This window comes from Pleurodeles waltl, chromosome 12 (assembly GCF_031143425.1).
Source record: "Pleurodeles waltl isolate 20211129_DDA chromosome 12, aPleWal1.hap1.20221129, whole genome shotgun sequence".
Classification (NCBI taxonomy): domain Eukaryota; kingdom Metazoa; phylum Chordata; class Amphibia; order Caudata; family Salamandridae; genus Pleurodeles; species Pleurodeles waltl.
Genome location: NC_090451.1, coordinates 112795540 through 112813784, shown reverse-complemented (window position 1 = coordinate 112813784; position 18245 = coordinate 112795540). Strand labels below are relative to the sequence as shown.

Here is an 18245-nt window from a genome sequence, read left to right as displayed (position 1 = left end):
CTGCCGTGACATTGCCACCCGCAATGCCGTGACTCGGATTCGAACCAAGGTTGCTGCAGCCTCAACGCAGAGTACTAACCACAATACTATCACTGCGAGCTACTTGGGCTTTGAAAAGACTATCCTGGTGTGGCTCTGATAGGCTTAAAAAAGGTCACAGTGTCCGTGGAGTGGATAGATTTAGCGTTTGTTTAAAACCCATCTTTTCAAGTTAGATCAGGGTCTTTTCTTTGAGTAACAGATCACAGCAAATATTTACCTCTCTGCTTCCAGTGACAAGACTCCCCATAAACCAAGAAGCCCAGACTTCTTAACAAGATCCACCACTCTGCCCTGCAAGTCTCAAGTGTTCTATGAGTGCTGGGGTCGGGGAAGTGAACACTGCAAAAACTTAATCCACGGCCGACCAAACTCCTCCAGGCCAGGAGGGGCTCGGAACAGGCCCCCACATATTGTTGTTTTTTTCTTTTCTGGGTGTCTCTTCAGACACATTCAGCTGCTTGGTGCATACTGCTTTAGAGTTGCATTGTGTGGAATGAAGTGGCGTAAACTTGACTAGCAAACAATGGAGTGGTGATGAATGGAGGGTCATAGAAGGGAGTAGATTGAAGTGCAAAGAGTAGAGTGACGTAATGTGTCATAGAATACAGTGGAATATAATGAAGTGGTGTGCCTTGGCATGGCGTTGAATAGCATTGTGAGGAATGGAGTGGCATAGAGCAGAGTGGGGTAGAGAGGAGTGAGGTTGCATAGAATGGCATAGAGTAGCATAGAGTAAAGTAGTGTGGTGTAGAGTGGCATAGTGTGGTGTAGAGTGAAGTGGCATGGAATGGCATAGAGTCAGAGAACAGTGTGTCATGGAGAGGGGTGGCAAAGAATTAGGAGGAGTGGAGTCGGACTGCATGAAGTAGAGTGTTGTGGAGTTGAGTAGCATTCAGTCGCGTTGCATGGAGTGACACTGTGGTGTAGAGAGGAGCAGAGTAAAAAGTGGCATAGAGTAGAAAGGCCTACAGGAGAGTAGTGTAGAGTGGCACAGCATAGAGTAGTGTGCAGTAGAGTGACATAGAGTAGAGCGCATGTAGTGCCATTGAGTGATATTGTGTGAGATGGAGTGGAGTGGAGTGGAGTACAGTGAAGTGGCATGGAATGAAGTTTTATAGAGTAGAGTGGGAGAGAGTAAAGTGGAGTGGCATAGAGTGAACTAGAGTAGAGCGTAGTGGGATAGAGTGGAGTGGCATGGAGTGGAATGGAGAGGCACAGAGTAGGGTAGAGTGCAAAAGTGTGGAATGGCATGGAGTTGAGTGGAGTGGCATAGAGCAGAGTGGCATTCTGTGGGGTGGATTAGAGTGGCATGGAGTGGCATACAGTAGAGTGGAATAGAGCTTAGTGGTGGAGAGTACAGTGGCTTAGAGTGGAGTATAGTAGCATGGAGTAGAGTAGCGTAGAGTAGAGAGGGGTGCAACGTAGTAGAGTGGCATAGAGTTGAGTGGTGTACAGTGGCGTAGAGTAGAATGGGATAAAATAAAGTGTCGTACAGTAGACTGGAGTAGAGTAGCATAGAGTGGAGAGGCATAGAGTGGAGAGGAGTAAAGTAGAGTGGAATTGTATAGAGTAGAGTTCAGTTGAGTATTCTAGAGTGATGTAGAGCAGAGTGGCATAGAGTCACATAAAGTGGCATTCTATGAAGTAGGGTGGCGTAGAGAGGAATGAAGGGAAGTGGCATAGAGTAGAGTGGAGTGGAGTAGAGGGGCATAGCAGAGAGTGACAGGGTGGAGTGGCATAGAATGGAGTAGCATAAAGTGGAGTGAAGTGGCGTATAGTGGAGTGGCATAGATTAGAGTGGCATAGAGTGGAGTGATAGAGTGGAACAATGTAGATTAGAGTGGAGTAGAACTGAGTAGAGTGGAGTGGTATAGAGTTGCACAGTGTAGAGTACAGTGGCACTGAGGGGAGTAGAGTATAGTCATGTAGAGGAATACAGTGTGAGAAAGTAACTAAAGTGTCAATAGAGACGGCGTTTAGGGTGAAAAATAAGCTGTATGCTTGTCATGAATGTTGGAAAGCACATTGCACATCCAAGAATGATACGAAAACACTTTTAAAATATAAAAAATAGCGTACTGTAGAAAGACGAAAAGAACACATGTACTTGGTCCATCCTCCATGGAGGAATGAACACAAGAAAGGAAGATTCAGTCTATGGGAGCTAAGCAATCGAAATATTGCAAATGTGAGTGACATAGAAAACAATTAATGGTAAGTAACCTATGGGCGTGTGGTAAGCCCACTGAATTCTAAACAATATGTCTCACAGCACATTCACTGTGTACGCAAGACATAAAAAGGTGTGACTAAGAGAATTCTGAGATTTAGAGCTTGACAGCAATTCACAACCCAACCAAACTGAGCCCTATGTAATAATTTACAACAGAGCCAAAGTACACCTTTTACACCCCCAATGGTGGAGGTACGATATTCAGCAGACACGTGGTCTCCCAGTGCTAAAGGATTTTGGCTAGATATGAAGTGGGCGAAGTGCCCTGAAAACATTATAAAAGTAGGACACGTGCTATAAGCAGACATCACTTCCTTGGCAAGGCAGAAGAAAGGGCACTTCAGAGGGAAGAAATGAGAGGGCTGAGGAACAGACAGATAGCTCCCCTATGGGCAGAGGTGGCGGGAGCATGGAACACTCCTGACATGACTATGATGACGATGCAGATGGGCCTCTTAACTTGCGGAGTTAGGAGCACGACAAACACACCTCTCCTAGACCTCCCTGGAAGATCATACACTGGGGAGGGTTCCCCTGGGTCCCTTCCCCCCCCCGGCTGGGCCCCATACAGCTGTAGACACACTCACACGATGCGTAGTTAGGTCTCGTTTCTGGGCAAGTTGTTTGGCTTGCTTGTTATTTGTTGTAATAAGAGATGATGAGTACCTGTCGTGCCAGAGCTGGAAATGGTGGCAACCGACCACCCTGCTCCATGGGCATACAGCACTGAACCGGAGACCCACAGGAGGCCCACACCACAGATCACAAGCCTGCTTACAGATTTATGCAAGGAACAGCCCTCAGCGTGATGGTAACATAATATAATAGCAGTAATGGGTAACTGTTCAAAAGTTGTCATGGAAAGGAGATTCATACAGCTCTGCAAACTGTTACAATCCTGTGAATAATATGTACCATCTGAAATACCAATAAATAAAAAAAATAAAAAATCTGCTGCACAACTTAGGGTAAGGCTGGTGTTGTAGTGGTAGATCTGAGGCCCTAGGAGAGCTGGAGACCCCACAGAGCTACAGCAGCTCAGAAGTCCACTTAGGCTTCATCAGGGACCCGTTTTGTGACTTGAAAACCCATTAATGCAACAATAAAGGGGTGAAGTAAATGTCATCAACATTGCATAAACTGGTGTTCTTTGCAGTTTTTTTAATAAATAACAGTGCCTGGAAGCCCTTCTGACTGTGAAGGTTTGTTTAACAAATAGTGTTGTAACAACATAAAAGAGGGGGAACTGTAAGACAGTTGCACAGATAGAAGGACGGATAGAAGGTTAAACAGATCGTCATAAATAAGCCACATGCACCGATGCATCTGTACAGGTTTGTAGACAGAAAGGCAGGTATGTAGCTGTTAGTAAATCATGGATGAGATATCATCAGCTTCACAGAAACCGCTGTAAATCACACGCGCCTGCTTTAGAAATAACCACGCTACAAAGACCTTGGTAGTCAGCATGTAGGCTTTAAAGTGTTAACATAAACAGAGATGGGCAGAAATAGGCAGTAAGGCAGATACCCAGATTGAAATAGAAAGTAAATAGAAAGCACATGTAGTAATAGACGTGGACCGATAAGTATATAGAGAAGCAGCTGTTGGTACGAAAATGGGATCACATATGATCAACTTTGTGTGGACTGTCAGGATTTGAAAACGGTTGCTTCATACCAAAAAAAAACATAGCGCCAAGATGTCCTCCTCAATGTCCCCCTGAGCGTTATAGTGTTAACAAAGCATACAGCCAGGCAGCAACGCTCTGTTAGACAGGTTCACAGTCACGCACAGGTAGGTGAGCAGATAGATAAGCAGGCACACGGGCAAAAAGATGGATGGACAGATGAATGGATCAATGGATGGACGGACCTCTCTGTTAAACATGAGTCAAATGTAGGGATGGGTGTAACCAGTGTAACTCACTGCAGTGTAATTACGCGAAATTACAGCAACATTATGCGAGGTTGTACAGAATTACACAAGGCTATTTTCCTGGTGCAAAATACACGCTCAGATCCTAAAGGAACCTGATATACACTTTGCACAAGAAAATCGCTCTAAATGCAACAGAACTGGCACAACAGCCGCTGCTCGCGCTCTTTTCCTCCGCTCTTGGGTAGATGTCTTTCCCCACATTACTCCAAATTCCACAAAGGAGCGTAATTGTGTAATTCACGATTCGACCACGACTAATAAACTTGGCTTAAGTTTTAAAACTTTCCCTCTAGCTGCCCGGTGATCCGTGGGTGCGGGATGATGAAGCCAAACGCTGATTGGGTGAGTGCGCCTCTCAGTGTCCTTCTCCGTCGCCTCTTTCTTTCAGACCCTTGGGAGCTCAGTCTTACTTTCTATACAAATATTTATTTTTAGACCTTTTTTCTTCGCGGCCTGAATTGCTGCAAAAACTGATATTTGACTAGCAGGATCCCTTTCAACATTGAAAGCTACTCCGTGTCAGTACAGGAGCCTCGGCGCTGCAGGTACAGGAGACACAGACATCCATCCCTCTTGCTGACCGGGTCCCGTGAAACCAAACTGTAGCTCAAACTTTTCACATCAGGACCGCCACAAACGTAAAAGCGCAGAAAGGTGAAATAAATAATAACATTGTTAACGCGTTCTTCAAAGACATTTAATTTCACCGTTGAAATTAGGTTCAAGCTCTTAACTCATGTAAATATTAAGAAGTGAGAATAAAAACGCTGCCCAACTGCCGTGACATTGCCACCTGCAATGCCGTGAGTCGGATTTGAACCGAGGTTGCTGCGGCCACAACGCAGAGTACTAACCACTATACGATCACGGCGAGCTACTTGGGCTCTGAAAAGGCTACCCTGGTGTGGCTCTGATAGGCTGAAAAAAGGTCACAGTGTCCGTGGAGTGGATAGATTTAGCGTTTGTTTAAGACCCATCTTTTCAAGTTAGATTAGGGTCTTTTCTTTGAGTAACAGATCACAGCAAATATTTACCTCTCTGCTTCCAGTGACAAGACTCCCCATAAACCAAGAAGCTCAGACTTCTTAACAAGATCCACCACTCTGCCCTGCAAGTCTCAAGTGTTCTATGAGTGCTGGGGTCGGGGAAGTGAACACTGCAAAAACTTAATCCACGGCCGACCAAACTCCTCCAGGCCAGGAGGGGCTCGGAACACGCCCCCACATATTGTTGTTTTTTTCTTTTCTGGGTGTCTCTTCAGACACATTCAGCTGCTTGGTGCATACTGCTTTAGAGTTGCATTGTGTGGAATGAAGTGGCGTAAACTTGACTAGCAAACAATGGAGTGGTGATGAATGGAGGGTCATAGAAGGGAGTAGATTGAAGTGCAAAGAGTAGAGTGACGTAATGTGTCATAGAATACAGTGGAATATAATGAAGTGGTGTGCCTTGGCATGGCGTTGAATAGCATTGTGAGGAATGGAGTGGCATAGAGCAGAGTGGGGTAGAGAGGAGTGAGGTTGCATAGAATGGCATAGAGTAGCATAGAGTAAAGTAGTGTGGTGTAGAGTGGCATAGTGTGGTGTAGAGTGAAGTGGCACGGAATGGCATAGAGTCAGAGAACAGTGTGTCATGGAGAGGGGTGGCAAAGAATTAGGAGGAGTGGAGTCGGACTGCATGAAGTAGAGTGTTGTGGAGTTCAGTAGCATACAGTCGCGTTGCATGGAGTGACACTGTGGTGTAGAGAGTAGCAGAGTAAAAAGTGGCATAGAGTAGAAAGGCCTACAGGAGAGTAGTGTAGAGTGGCACAGCATAGAGTAGTGTGCAGTAGAGTGGCATAGAGTAGAGCGCATGTAGTGCCATTGAGTGATATTGTGTGAGATAGAGTGGAGTGGAGTACAGTGAAGTGGCATGGAATGAAGTAGTATAGAGTAGAGAGGGAGAGAGTAAAGTGGAGTGGCATAGAGTGAACTAGAGTAGAGCGTAGTGGGATAGAGTGGAGTGGCATGGAGTGGAATGGAGAGGCACAGAGTAGGGTAGAGTGCAAAAGTGTGGAATGGCATGGAGTTGAGTGGAGTGGCATAGAGTAGAGTGGCATTCTGTGGGGTGGATTAGAGTGGCATGGAGTGGCATATAGTAGAGTGGAATAGAGCTTAGTGGTGGAGAGTACAGTGGCTTAGAGTGGAGTATAGTAGCATGGAGTAGAGTAGCGTAGAGTAGAGAGGGGTGCAACGGAGTAGAGTGGCATAGAGTTGAGTGGTGTACAGTGGCGTAGAGTAGAATGGGATAAAATAAAGTGGCGTACAGTAGACTGGAGTAGAGTAGCATAGAGTGGAGAGGCATAGAGTGGAGAGGAGTAAAGTAAAGTGGAATTGTATAGAGTAGAGTTCAGTTGAGTATTCTAGAGTGATGTAGAGCAGAGTGGCATAGAGTCACATAAAGTGGCATTCTATGAAGTAGGGTGGCGTAGAGAGGAATGAAGGGAAGTGGCATAGAGTAGAGTGGAGTGGAGTGGAGTAGAGGGGCATAGCAGAGAGTGACAGGGTGGAGTGGCATAGAATGGAGTAGCATAAAGTGGAGTGAAGTGGCGTATAGTGGAGTGGCATAGATTAGAGTGGCATAGAGTGGAGTGATAGAGTGGAACAATGTAGATTAGAGTGGAGTAGAACTGAGTAGAGTGGAGTGGTATAGAGTTGCACAGTGTAGAGTACAGTGGCACTGAGGGGAGTAGAGTATAGTCATGCAGAGGAATACAGTGTGAGAAAGTAACTAAAGTGTCAATAGAGACGGCGTTTAGGGTGAAAAATAAGCTGTATGCTTGTCATGAATGTTGGAAAGCACATTGCACATCCAAGAATGATACAAAAACACTTTTAAAATATAAAAAATAGCGTACTGTAGAAAGACGAAAAGAACACATGTACTTGGTCCATCCTCCATGGAGGAATGAACACAAGAAAGGAAGATTCAGTCTATGGGAGCTAAGCAATCGAAATATTGCAAATGTGAGTGACATAGAAAACAATTAATGGTAAGTAAGCTATGGGCGTGTGGTAAGCCCACTGAATTCTTAACAATATGTCTCACAGCACATTCACTGTGTACGCAAGACATAAAAAGGTGTGACTAAGAGAATTCTGAGATTTAGAGCTTGACAGCAATTCACAACCCAACCAAATTGAGCCCTATATAATAATTTACAACAGAGCCAAAGTACACCTTTTATACCCCCAATGGTGGAGGTAAGATATTCAGCAGACACGTGGTCTCCCAGTGCTAAAGGATTTTGGCTAGATATGAAGTGGGTGAAGTGCCCTGAAAACATTATAAAAGTAGGACACGTGCTATAAGCAGACATCACTTCCTTGGCAAGGCAGAAGAAAGGGCACTTCAGAGGGAAGAAATGAGAGGGCTGAGGAACAGACAGATAGCTCCCCTATGGGCAGAGGTGGCGGGAGCATGGAACACTCCTGACATGACTATGATGACGATGCAGATGGGCCTCTTAACTTGCGGAGTTAGGAGCACGACAAACACACCTCTCCTAGACCTCCCTGGAAGATCATACACTGGGGAGGGTTCCCCTGGGTCCCTTCCCCCCCCCGGCTGGGCCCCATACAGCTGTAGACACACTCACACGATGCGTAGTTAGGTCTCGTTTCTGGGCAAGTTGTTTGGCTTGCTTGTTATTTGTTGTAATAAGAGATGATGAGTACCTGTCGTGCCAGAGCTGGAAATGGTGGCAACCGACCACCCTGCTCCATGGGCATACAGCACTGAACCGGAGACCCACAGGAGGCCCACACCACAGATCACAAGCCTGCTTACAGATTTATGCAAGGAACAGCCCTCAGCGTGGTGGTAACATAATATAATAGCAGTAATGGGTAACTGTTCAAAAGTTGTCATGGAAAGGAGATTCATACAGCTCTGCAAACTGTTACAATCCTGTGAATAATATGTACCATCTGAAATACCAATAAATAAAAAAAATAAAAAATCTGCTGCACAACTTAGGGTAAGGCTGGTGTTGTAGTGGTAGATCTGAGGCCCTAGGAGAGCTGGAGACCCCACAGAGCTACAGCAGCTCAGAAGTCCACTTAGGCTTCATCAGGGACCCGTTTTGTGACTTGAAAACCCATTAATGCAACAATAAGGGGGTGAAGTAAATGTCATCAACATTGCATAAACTGGTGTTCTTTGCAGTTTTTTTAATAAATAACAGCGCCTGGAAGCCCTTCTGACTGTGAAGGTTTGTTTAACAAATAGTGTTGTAACAACATAAAAGAGGGGGAACTGTAAGACAGTTGCACAGATAGAAGGACGGATAGAAGGTTAAACAGATCGTCATAAATAAGCCACATGCACCGATGCATCTGTACAGGTTTGTAGACAGAAAGGCAGGTATGTAGCTGTTAGTAAATCATGGATGAGATATAATCAGCGTCACAGAAACCGCTGTAAATCACACGCGCCTGCTTTAGAAAGAACCACGCTACAAAGACCTTGGTAGTCAGCATGTAGGCTTTAAAGTGTTAACATAAACAGAGATGGGCAGAAATAGGCAGTAAGGCAGATACCCAGATTGAAATAGAAAGGTAAATAGAAAGCACATGTAGTAATAGAAGTGGACCGATAAGTATATAGAGAAGCAGCTGTTGGTACGAAAATGGGATCACATATGATCAACTTTGTGTGGACTGTCAGGATTTGAAAACGGTTGCTTCATACCAAAAAAAACCATAGCGCCAAGATGTCCTCCTCAATGTCCCTATGAGCGTTATAGTGTTAACAAAGCATACAGCCAGGCATCAACACTCTGTTAGACAGGTTCACAGTCACGCACAGGTAGGTGAGCAGATAGATAAGCAGGCACACGGGCAAAAAGATGGATGGACAAATGAATGGATCAATGGATGGACAGACCTCTCTGTTAAACATGAGTCAAATGTAGGGATGGGCGTAACCAGTGTAACTCACTGCAGTGTAATCACGCGAAATTACAGCAACATTATGCGAGGTTGTACAGAATTACACAAGGCTATTTTCCTGGTGCAAAATACACACTCAGATCCGAAAGGAACCTGATATACACTTTGCACAAGAAAATTGCTCTAAATGCAACAGAACTGGCACAACAGCCGCTGCTCGCGCTCTTTTCCTCCGCTCTTGGGTAGATGTCTTTCCCCACATTACTCCAAATTCCACAAAGGAGCGTAATTGTGTAATTCACGATTCGACCACGACTAATAAACTTGGCTTAAGTTTTAAAACTTTCCCTCTAGCTGCCCGGTTATCCGTCGGGTGCGGGATGATGAAGCCAAACGCTGATTGGGTGAGTGTGCCTCTCAGTGTCCTTCTCCGTCGCCTCTTTCTTTCAGACCCTTGGGAGCTCAGTCTTACTTTCTATACAAATATTTATTTTTAGACCTTTTTTCTTCGCGGCCTGAATTGCTGCAAAAACTGATATTTGACTAGCAGGATCCCTTTCAACATTGAAAGCTACTCCGCGTCAGTACAGGAGCCTCGGTGCTGCAGGTACAGGAGACACAGACATCCATCCCTCTTGCTGACCGGGTCCCGTGAAACCAAACTGTAGCTCATACTTTTCACATCAGGACCGCCACAAACGTAAAAGCGCAGAAAGGTGAAATAAATAATAACATTGTTAACGCGTTCTTCAAAGACATTTAATTTCACCGTTGAAATTAGGTTCAAGCTCTTAACTCATGTAAATATTAAGAAGTGAGAATAAAAATGCTGCCCAACTGCCGTGACATTGCCACCCGCAATGCCGTGACTCGGGTTCAAACCGAGGTTGCTGCGGCCACAACGCAGAGTACTAACCACTATACAATCACGGCGAGCTACTTGGGCTCTGAAAAGACTGTCCTGGTGTGGCTCTGATAGGCTTAAAAAAGGTCACAGTGTCCGTGGAGTGGATAGATTTAGCGTTTGTTTAAAACCCATCTTTTCAAGTTAGATCAGGGTCTTTTCTTTGAGTAGCAGATCACAGCAAATATTTACCTCTCTGCTTCCAGTGACAAGACTCCCCATAAACCAAGAAGCCCAGACTTCTTAACAAGATCCACCACTCTGCCCTGCAAGTCTCAAGTGTTCTATGAGTGCTGGGGTCGGGGAAGTGAACACTGCAAAAACTTAATCCACGGCCGACCAAACTCCTCCAGGCCAGGAGGGGCTCGGAACAGGCCTCCACATATTGTTGTTTTTTTCTTTTCTGGGTGTCTCTTCAGACACATTCAGCTGCTTGGTGCATACTGATTTAGAGTTGCATTGTGTGGAATGAAGTGGCTAAAACTTGACTAGCAAACAATGGAGTGGTGATGAATGGAGGGTCATAGAAGGGAGTAGATGGAAGTGCAAAGAGTAGAGTGACGTAATGTGTCATAGAATACAGTGGAATATAATGAAGTGGTGTGCCTTGGCATGGCGTTGAATAGCATTGTGAGGAATGGAGTGGCATAGAGCAGAGTGGGGTAGAGAGGAGTGAGGTTGCATAGAATGGCATAGAGTAGCATAGAGTAAAGTAGTGTGGTGTAGAGTGGCATAGTGTGGTGTAGAGTGAAGTGGCATGGAATGGCATAGAGTCAGAGAACAGTGTGTCATGGAGAGGGGTGGCAAAGAATTAGGAGGAGTGGAGTCGGACTGCATGAAGTAGAGTGTTGTGGAGTTGAGTAGCATTCAGTCGCGTTGCATGGAGTGACACTGTGGTGTAGAGAGGAGCAGAGTAAAAAGTGGCATAGAGTAGAAAGGCCTACAGGAGAGTAGTGTAGAGTGGCACAGCATAGAGTAGTGTGCAGTAGAGTGGCATAGAGTAGAGCGCATGTAGTGCCATTGAGTGATATTGTGTGAGATGGAGTGGAGTGGAGTGGAGTACAGTGAAGTGGCATGGAATGAAGTTTTATAGAGTAGAGTGGGAGAGAGTAAAGTGGAGTGGCATAGAGTGAACTAGAGTAGAGCATAGTGGGATAGAGTGGAGTGGCATGGAGTGGAATGGAGAGGCACAGAGTAGGGTAGAGTGCAAAAGTGTGGAATGGCATGGAGTTGAGTGGAGTGGCATAGAGTAGAGTGGCATTCTGTGGGGTGGATTAGAGTGGCATGGAGTGGCATATAGTAGAGTGGAATAGAGCTTAGTGGTGGAGAGTACAGTGGCTTAGAGTGGAGTATAGTAGCATGGAGTAGAGTAGCGTAGAGTAGAGAGGGGTGCAACGGAGTAGAGTGGCATAGAGTTGAGTGGTGTACAGTGGCGTAGAGTAGAATGGGATAAAATAAAGTGGCGTACAGTAGACTGGAGTAGAGTAGCATAGAGTGGAGAGGCATAGAGTGGTGAGGAGTAAAGTAGAGTGGAATTGTATAGAGTAGAGTTCAGTTGAGTATTCTAGAGTGATGTAGAGCAGAGTGGCATAGAGTCACATAAAGTGGCATTCTATGAAGTAGGGTGGCGTAGAGAGGAATGAAGGGAAGTGGCATAGAGTAGAGTGGAGTGGAGTGGAGTAGAGGGGCATAGCAGAGAGTGACAGGGTAGAGTGGCATAGAATGGAGTAGCATAAAGTGGAGTGAAGTGGCGTATAGTGGAGTGGCATAGATTAGAGTGGCATAGAGTGGAGTGATAGAGTGGAACAATGTAGATTAGAGTGGAGTAGAACTGAGTAGAGTGGAGTGGTATAGAGTTGCACAGTGTAGAGTACAGTGGCACTGAGGGGAGTAGAGTATAGTCATGCAAAGGAATACAGTGTGAGAAAGTAACTAAAGTGTCAATAGAGACGGCGTTTAGGGTGAAAAATAAGCTGTATGCTTGTCACGAATGTTGGAAAGCACATTGCACATCCAAGAATGATACGAAAACACTTTTAAAATATAAAAAATAGCGTACTGTAGAAAGACGAAAAGAACACATCTTGGTCCATCATCCATGGAGGAATGAACAAAAGAATTGAAGATTCAGTCTATGGGAGCTAAGCAATCGAAATATTGCAAATGTGAGTGACATAGAAAACAATTAATGGTAAGTAAGCTATGGGCGTGTGGTAAGCCCACTGAATTCTAAACAATATGTCTCACAGCACATTCACTGTGTACGCAAGACATAAAAAGGTGTGACTAAGAGAATTCTGAGATTTAGAGCTTGACAGCAATTCACAACCCAACCAAATTGAGCCCTATATAATAATTTACAACAGAGCCAAAGTACACCTTTTATACCCCCAATAGTGGAGGTAAGATATTCAGCAGACACGTGGTCTCCCAGTGCTAAAGGATTTTGGCTAGATATGAAGTGGGCGAAGTGCCCTGTAAACATTATAAAAGTAGGACACGTGCTATAAGCAGACATCACTTCCTTGGCAAGGCAGAAGAAAGGGCACTTCAGAGGGAAGAAATGAGAGGGCTGAGGAACAGACAGATAGCTCCCCTATGGGCAGAGGTGGCGGGAGCTTGGAACACTCCTGACATGATTATGATGACGATGCAGATGGGCCTCTTAACATGCGGAGTTAGGAGCACGACAAACACACCTCTCCTAGACCTCCCTGGAAGATCATACACTGGGGAGGGTTTCCCTGGGTCTCTTCCCCCCGCCGGCTGGGCCCCATAGAGCTGTAGACACACTCACACGATGCGTAGTTAGGTCTCGGTTTCTGGGCAAGTTGTTTGGCTTGCTTGTTATTTGTTGTAATAAGAGATGATGAGTACCTGACGTGCCAGAGCTGGAAATGGTGGGAACCGACCACCCTGCTCCATGGGCATTCAGCGCTGAACCGGAGACCCACAGGAGGCCCACACCACAGATCACAAGCCTGCTTACAGATTTATGCAAGGAACAGCCCTCAGCGTGGTGGTAACATAATATAATAGCAGTAATGGGTAACTGTTCAAAAGTTGTCATGGAAAGGAGATTCATACAGCTCTGCAACCTGTTACAATCCTATGAATAATATGTACCATCTGAAATACCAATAAATAAAAAAAATAAAAAATCTACTGCACAACTTAGGGTAAGGCTGGTGTTGTAGTGGTAGATCTGAGGCCCTAGGAGAGCTGGAGACCCCACAGAGCTACAGCAGCTCAGAAGTCCACTTGGGCTTCATCAGGGACCCGTTTTGTGACTTGAAAACCCATTAATGCAACAATAAAGGGGTGAAGTAAATGTCATCAACATTGCCTAAACTGGTGTTCTTTGCAGTTTTTTTAATAAATAACAGCGCCTGGAAGCCCCTCTGACTGTGAAGGTTTGTTTAACAAATAGTGTTGTAACAACATAAAAGAGGGGGAACTGTAAGACAGTTGCACAGATAGAAGGACGGATAGAAGGTTAAACAGATCGTCATAAATAAGCCACATGCACCGATGCATCTGTACAGGTTTGTAGACAGAAAGGCAGGTATGTAGCTGTTAGTAAATCATGGATGAGATATAATCAGCGTCACAGAAACCGCTGTAAATCACACGCGCCTGCTTTAGAAATAACCACGTCACAAAGACCTTGGTAGTCAGCATGTAGGCTTTAAAGTGTTAACATAAACAGAGATGGGCAGAAATAGGCAGTAAGGCAGATACCCAGATTGAAATAGAAAGGTAAATAGAAAGCACATGTAGTAATAGACGTGGACCGATAAGTATATAGAGAAGCAGCTGTTGGTACGAAAATGGGATCACATATGATCAACTTTGTGTGGACTGTCAGGATTTGAAAACGGTTGCTTCATACCAAAAAAAACCATAGCGCCAAGATGTCCTCCTCAATGTGCCTGTGAGCGTTATAGTGTTAACAAAGCATACAGCCAGGCATCAACACTCTGTTAGACAGGTTCACAGTCACGCACAGGTAGGTGAGCAGATAGATAAGCAGGCACACAGGCAAAAAGATGGATGGACAGATGAATGGATCAATGGATGGACGGACCTCTCTGTTAAACATGAGTCAAATGTAGGGATGGGCGTAACCAGTGTAACTCACTGCAGTGTAATTACGCGAAATTACAGCAACATTATGCGAGGTTGTACAGAATTACACAAGGCTATTTTCCTGGTGCAAAATACACGCTCAGATCCGAAAGGAACCTGATATACACTTTGCACAAGAAAATCGCTCTAAATGCAACAGAACTGGCACAACAGCCGCTGCTCGCGCTCTTTTCCTCCGCTCTTGGGTAGATGTCTTTCCCCACATTACTCCAAATTCCACAAAGGAGCGTAATTGTGTAATTCACGATTCGACCACGACTAATAAACTTGGCTTAAGTTTTAAAACTTTCCCTCTAGCTGCCCGGTGATCCGTCGGGTGCGGGATGATGAAGCCAAACGCTGATTGGGTGAGTGCGCCTCTCAGTGTCCTTCTCCGTCGCCTCTTTCTTTCAGACCCTTGGGAGCTCAGTCTTACTTTCTATACAAATATTTATTTTTAGACCTTTTTTCTTCGCGGCCTGAATTGCTGCAAAAACTGATATTTGACTAGCAGGATCCCTTTCAACATTGAAAGCTACTCCGCGTCAGTACAGGAGCCTCGGTGCTGCAGGTACAGGAGACACAGACATCCATCCCTCTTGCTGACCGGGTCCCGTGAAACCAAACTGTAGCTCATACTTTTCACATCAGGACCGCCACAAACGTAAAAGCGCAGAAAGGTGAAATAAATAATAACATTGTTAACGCGTTCTTCAAAGACATTTAATTTCACCGTTGAAATTAGGTTCAAGCTCTTAACTCATGTAAATATTAAGAAGTGAGAATAAAAATGCTGCCCAACTGCCGTGACATTGCCACCCGCAATGCCGTGACTCGGATTCGAACCGAGGTTGCTGCGGCCACAACGCAGAGTACTAACCACTATACGATCACGGCGAGCTACTTGGGCTCGGAAAAGACTTCACTGGTGTGGCTCTGATAGGCTTAAAAAAGGTCAAAGTGTCTGTGGAGTGGATAGATTTAGCGTTTGTTTAAAACCCATCTTTTCAAGTTAGATCAGGGTCTTTTCTTTGAGTAGCAGATCACAGCAAATATTTACCTCTATGCTTCCAGTGACAAGACTCCCCATAAACCAAGAAGCCCAGACTTCTTAACAAGATCCACCACTCTGCCCTGCAAGTCTCAAGTGTTCTATGAGTGCTGGGGTCGGGGAAGTGAACACTGCAAAAACTTAATCCACGGCCGACCAAACTCCTCCAGGCCAGGAGGGGCTCGGAACAGGCCCCCACATATTGTTGTTTTTTTCTTTTCTGGGTGTCTCTTCAGACACATTCAGCTGCTTGGTGCATACTGCTTTAGAGTTGCATTGTGTGGAATGAAGTGGCGTAAACTTGACTAGCAAACAATGGAGTGGTGATGAATGGAGGGTCATAGAAGGGAGTAGATTGAAGTGCAAAGAGTAGAGTGACGTAATGTGTCATAGAATACAGTGGAATATAATGAAGTGGTGTGCCTTGGCATGGCGTTGAATAGCATTGTGAGGAATGGAGTGGCATAGAGCAGAGTGGGGTAGAGAGGAGTGAGGTTGCATAGAATGGCATAGAGTAGCATAGAGTAAAGTAGTGTGGTGTAGAGTGGCATAGTGTGGTGTAGAGTAGAGTGGCATGGAATGGCATAGAGTCAGAGAACAGTGTGTCATGGAGAGGGGTGGCAAAGAATTAGGAGGAGTGGAGTCGGACTGCATGAAGTAGAGTGTTGTGGAGTTGAGTAGCATTCAGTCGCGTTGCATGGAGTGACACTGTGGTGTAGAGAGGAGCAGAGTAAAAAGTGGCATAGAGTAGAAAGGCCTACAGGAGAGTAGTGTAGAGTGGCACAGCATAGAGTAGTGTGCAGTAGAGTGGCATAGAGTAGAGCGCATGTAGTGCCATTGAGTGATATTGTGTGAGATGGAGTGGAGTGGAGTACAGTGAAGTGGCATGGAATGAAGTAGTATAGAGTAGAGTGGGAGAGAGTAAAGTGGAGTGGCATAGAGTGAACTAGAGTAGAGCGTAGTGGGATAGAGTGGAGTGGCATGGAGTGGAATGGAGAGGCACAGAGTAGGGTAGAGTGCAAAAGTGTAGAATGGCATGGAGTTGAGTGGAGTGGCATAGAGTAGAGTGGCATTCTGTGGGGTGGATTAGAGTGGCATGGAGTGGCATATAGTAGAGTGGAATAGAGCTTAGTTGTGGAGAGTACAGTGGCTTAGAGTGAAGTATATTAGCATGGAGTAGAGTAGCGTAGAGTAGAGAGGGGTGCAACGGAGTAGAGTGGCATAGAGTTGAGTGGTGTACAGTGGCGTAGAGTAGAATGGGATAAAATAAAGTGGCGTACAGTAGACTGGAGTAGAGTAGCATAGAGTGGAGAGGCATAGAGTGGAGAGGAGTAAAGTAGAGTGGAATTGTATAGAGTAGAGTTCAGTTGAGTATTATAGAGTGATGTAGAGCAGAGTGGCATAGAGTCACATAAAGTGGCATTCTATGAAGTAGGGTGGCGTAGAGAGGAATGAAGGAAAGTGGCATAGAGTAGAGTGGAGTGGAGTGGAGTGGAGTAGAGGGGCATAGCAGAGAGTGACAGGGTAGAGTGGCATAGAATGGAGTAGCATAAAGTGGAGTGAAGTGGCGTATAGTGGAGTGGCATAGATTAGAGTGGCATAGAGTGGAGTGATAGAGTGGAACAATGTAGATTAGAGTGGAGTAGAACTGAGTAGAGTGGAGTGGTATAGAGTTGCACAGTGTAGAGTACAGTGGCACTGAGGGGAGTAGAGTATAGTCATGCAAAGGAATACAGTGTGAGAAAGTAACTAAAGTGTCAATAGAGACGGCGTTTAGGGTGAAAAATAAGCTGTATGCTTGTCATGAATGTTGGAAAGCACATTGCACATCCAAGAATGATACGAAAACACTTTTAAAATATAAAAAATAGCGTACTGTAGAAAGACGAAAAGAACACATCTTGGTCCATCCTCCATGGAGGAATGAACAAAAGAATAGAAGATTCAGTCTATGGGAGCTAAGCAATCGAAATATTGCAAATGTGAGTGACATAGAAAACAATTAATGGTAAGTAAGCTATGGGCGTGTGGTAAGCCCACTGAATTCTAAACAATATGTCTCACAGCACATTCACTGTGTACGCAAGACATAAAAAGGTGTGACTAAGAGAATTCTGAGATTTAGAGCTTGACAGCAATTCACAAGCCAACCAAATTGAGCCCTATATAATAATTTACAACAGAGCCAAAGTACACCTTTTATACCCCCAATGGTGGAGGTAAGATATTCAGCAGACACGTGGTCTCCCAGTGCTAAAGGCTTTTGGCTAGATATGAAGTGGGCGAAGTGCCCTAAAAACATTATAAAAGTAGGACACGTGCTATAAGCAGACATAACTTCCTTGGCAAGGCAGAAGAAAGGGCACTTCAGAGGGAAGAAATGAGAGGGCTGAGGAACAGACAGATAGCTCCCCTATGGGCAGAGGTGGCGGGAGCATGGAACACTCCTGACATGACTATGATGACGATGCAGATGGGCCTCTTAACTTGCGGAGTTAGGAGCACGACAAACACACCTCTCCTAGACCTCCCTGGAAGATCATACACTGGGGAGGGTTCCACTGGGTCCCTTCCCCCCCCCCGGCTGGGCCCCATACAGCTGTAGACACACTCACACGATGCGTAGTTAGGTCTCGGTTTCTGGGCAAGTTGTTTGGCTTGCTTGTTATTTGTTGTAATAAGTGATGAGGAGTACCTGACGTGCCAGAGCTGGAAATGGTGGGAACCGACCACCCTGCTCCATGGGCATACAGCACTGAACCGGAGACCCACAGGAGGCCCACACTACAGATCACAAGCCTGCTTACAGATTTATGCAAGGAACAGCCCTCAACGTGGTGGTAATATAATATAATAGCAGTAATGGGTACCTGTTCAAAAGTTGTCATGGAAAGGAGATTCATACAGCTCTGCAACCTGTTACAATCCTGTGAATAATATGTACCATCTGAAATACCAATAAATAAAAAAAATAAAAAATCTGCTGCACAACTTAGGATAAGGCTGGTGTTGTAG

General features: G+C 45.2%; 1 non-coding gene across 1 annotated transcript; it reads right to left on the bottom strand.

Moving 5' to 3' along the window:
- Positions 1–15004: 15004 nt before the first annotated feature.
- On the bottom strand, positions 15005–15076 carry TRNAH-GUG (transfer RNA histidin (anticodon GUG)). Its single transcript has one exon. It is a non-coding gene; the product is annotated as a tRNA-His (tRNA).
- Between the last annotated feature and the right edge of the window lie 3169 nt (positions 15077–18245).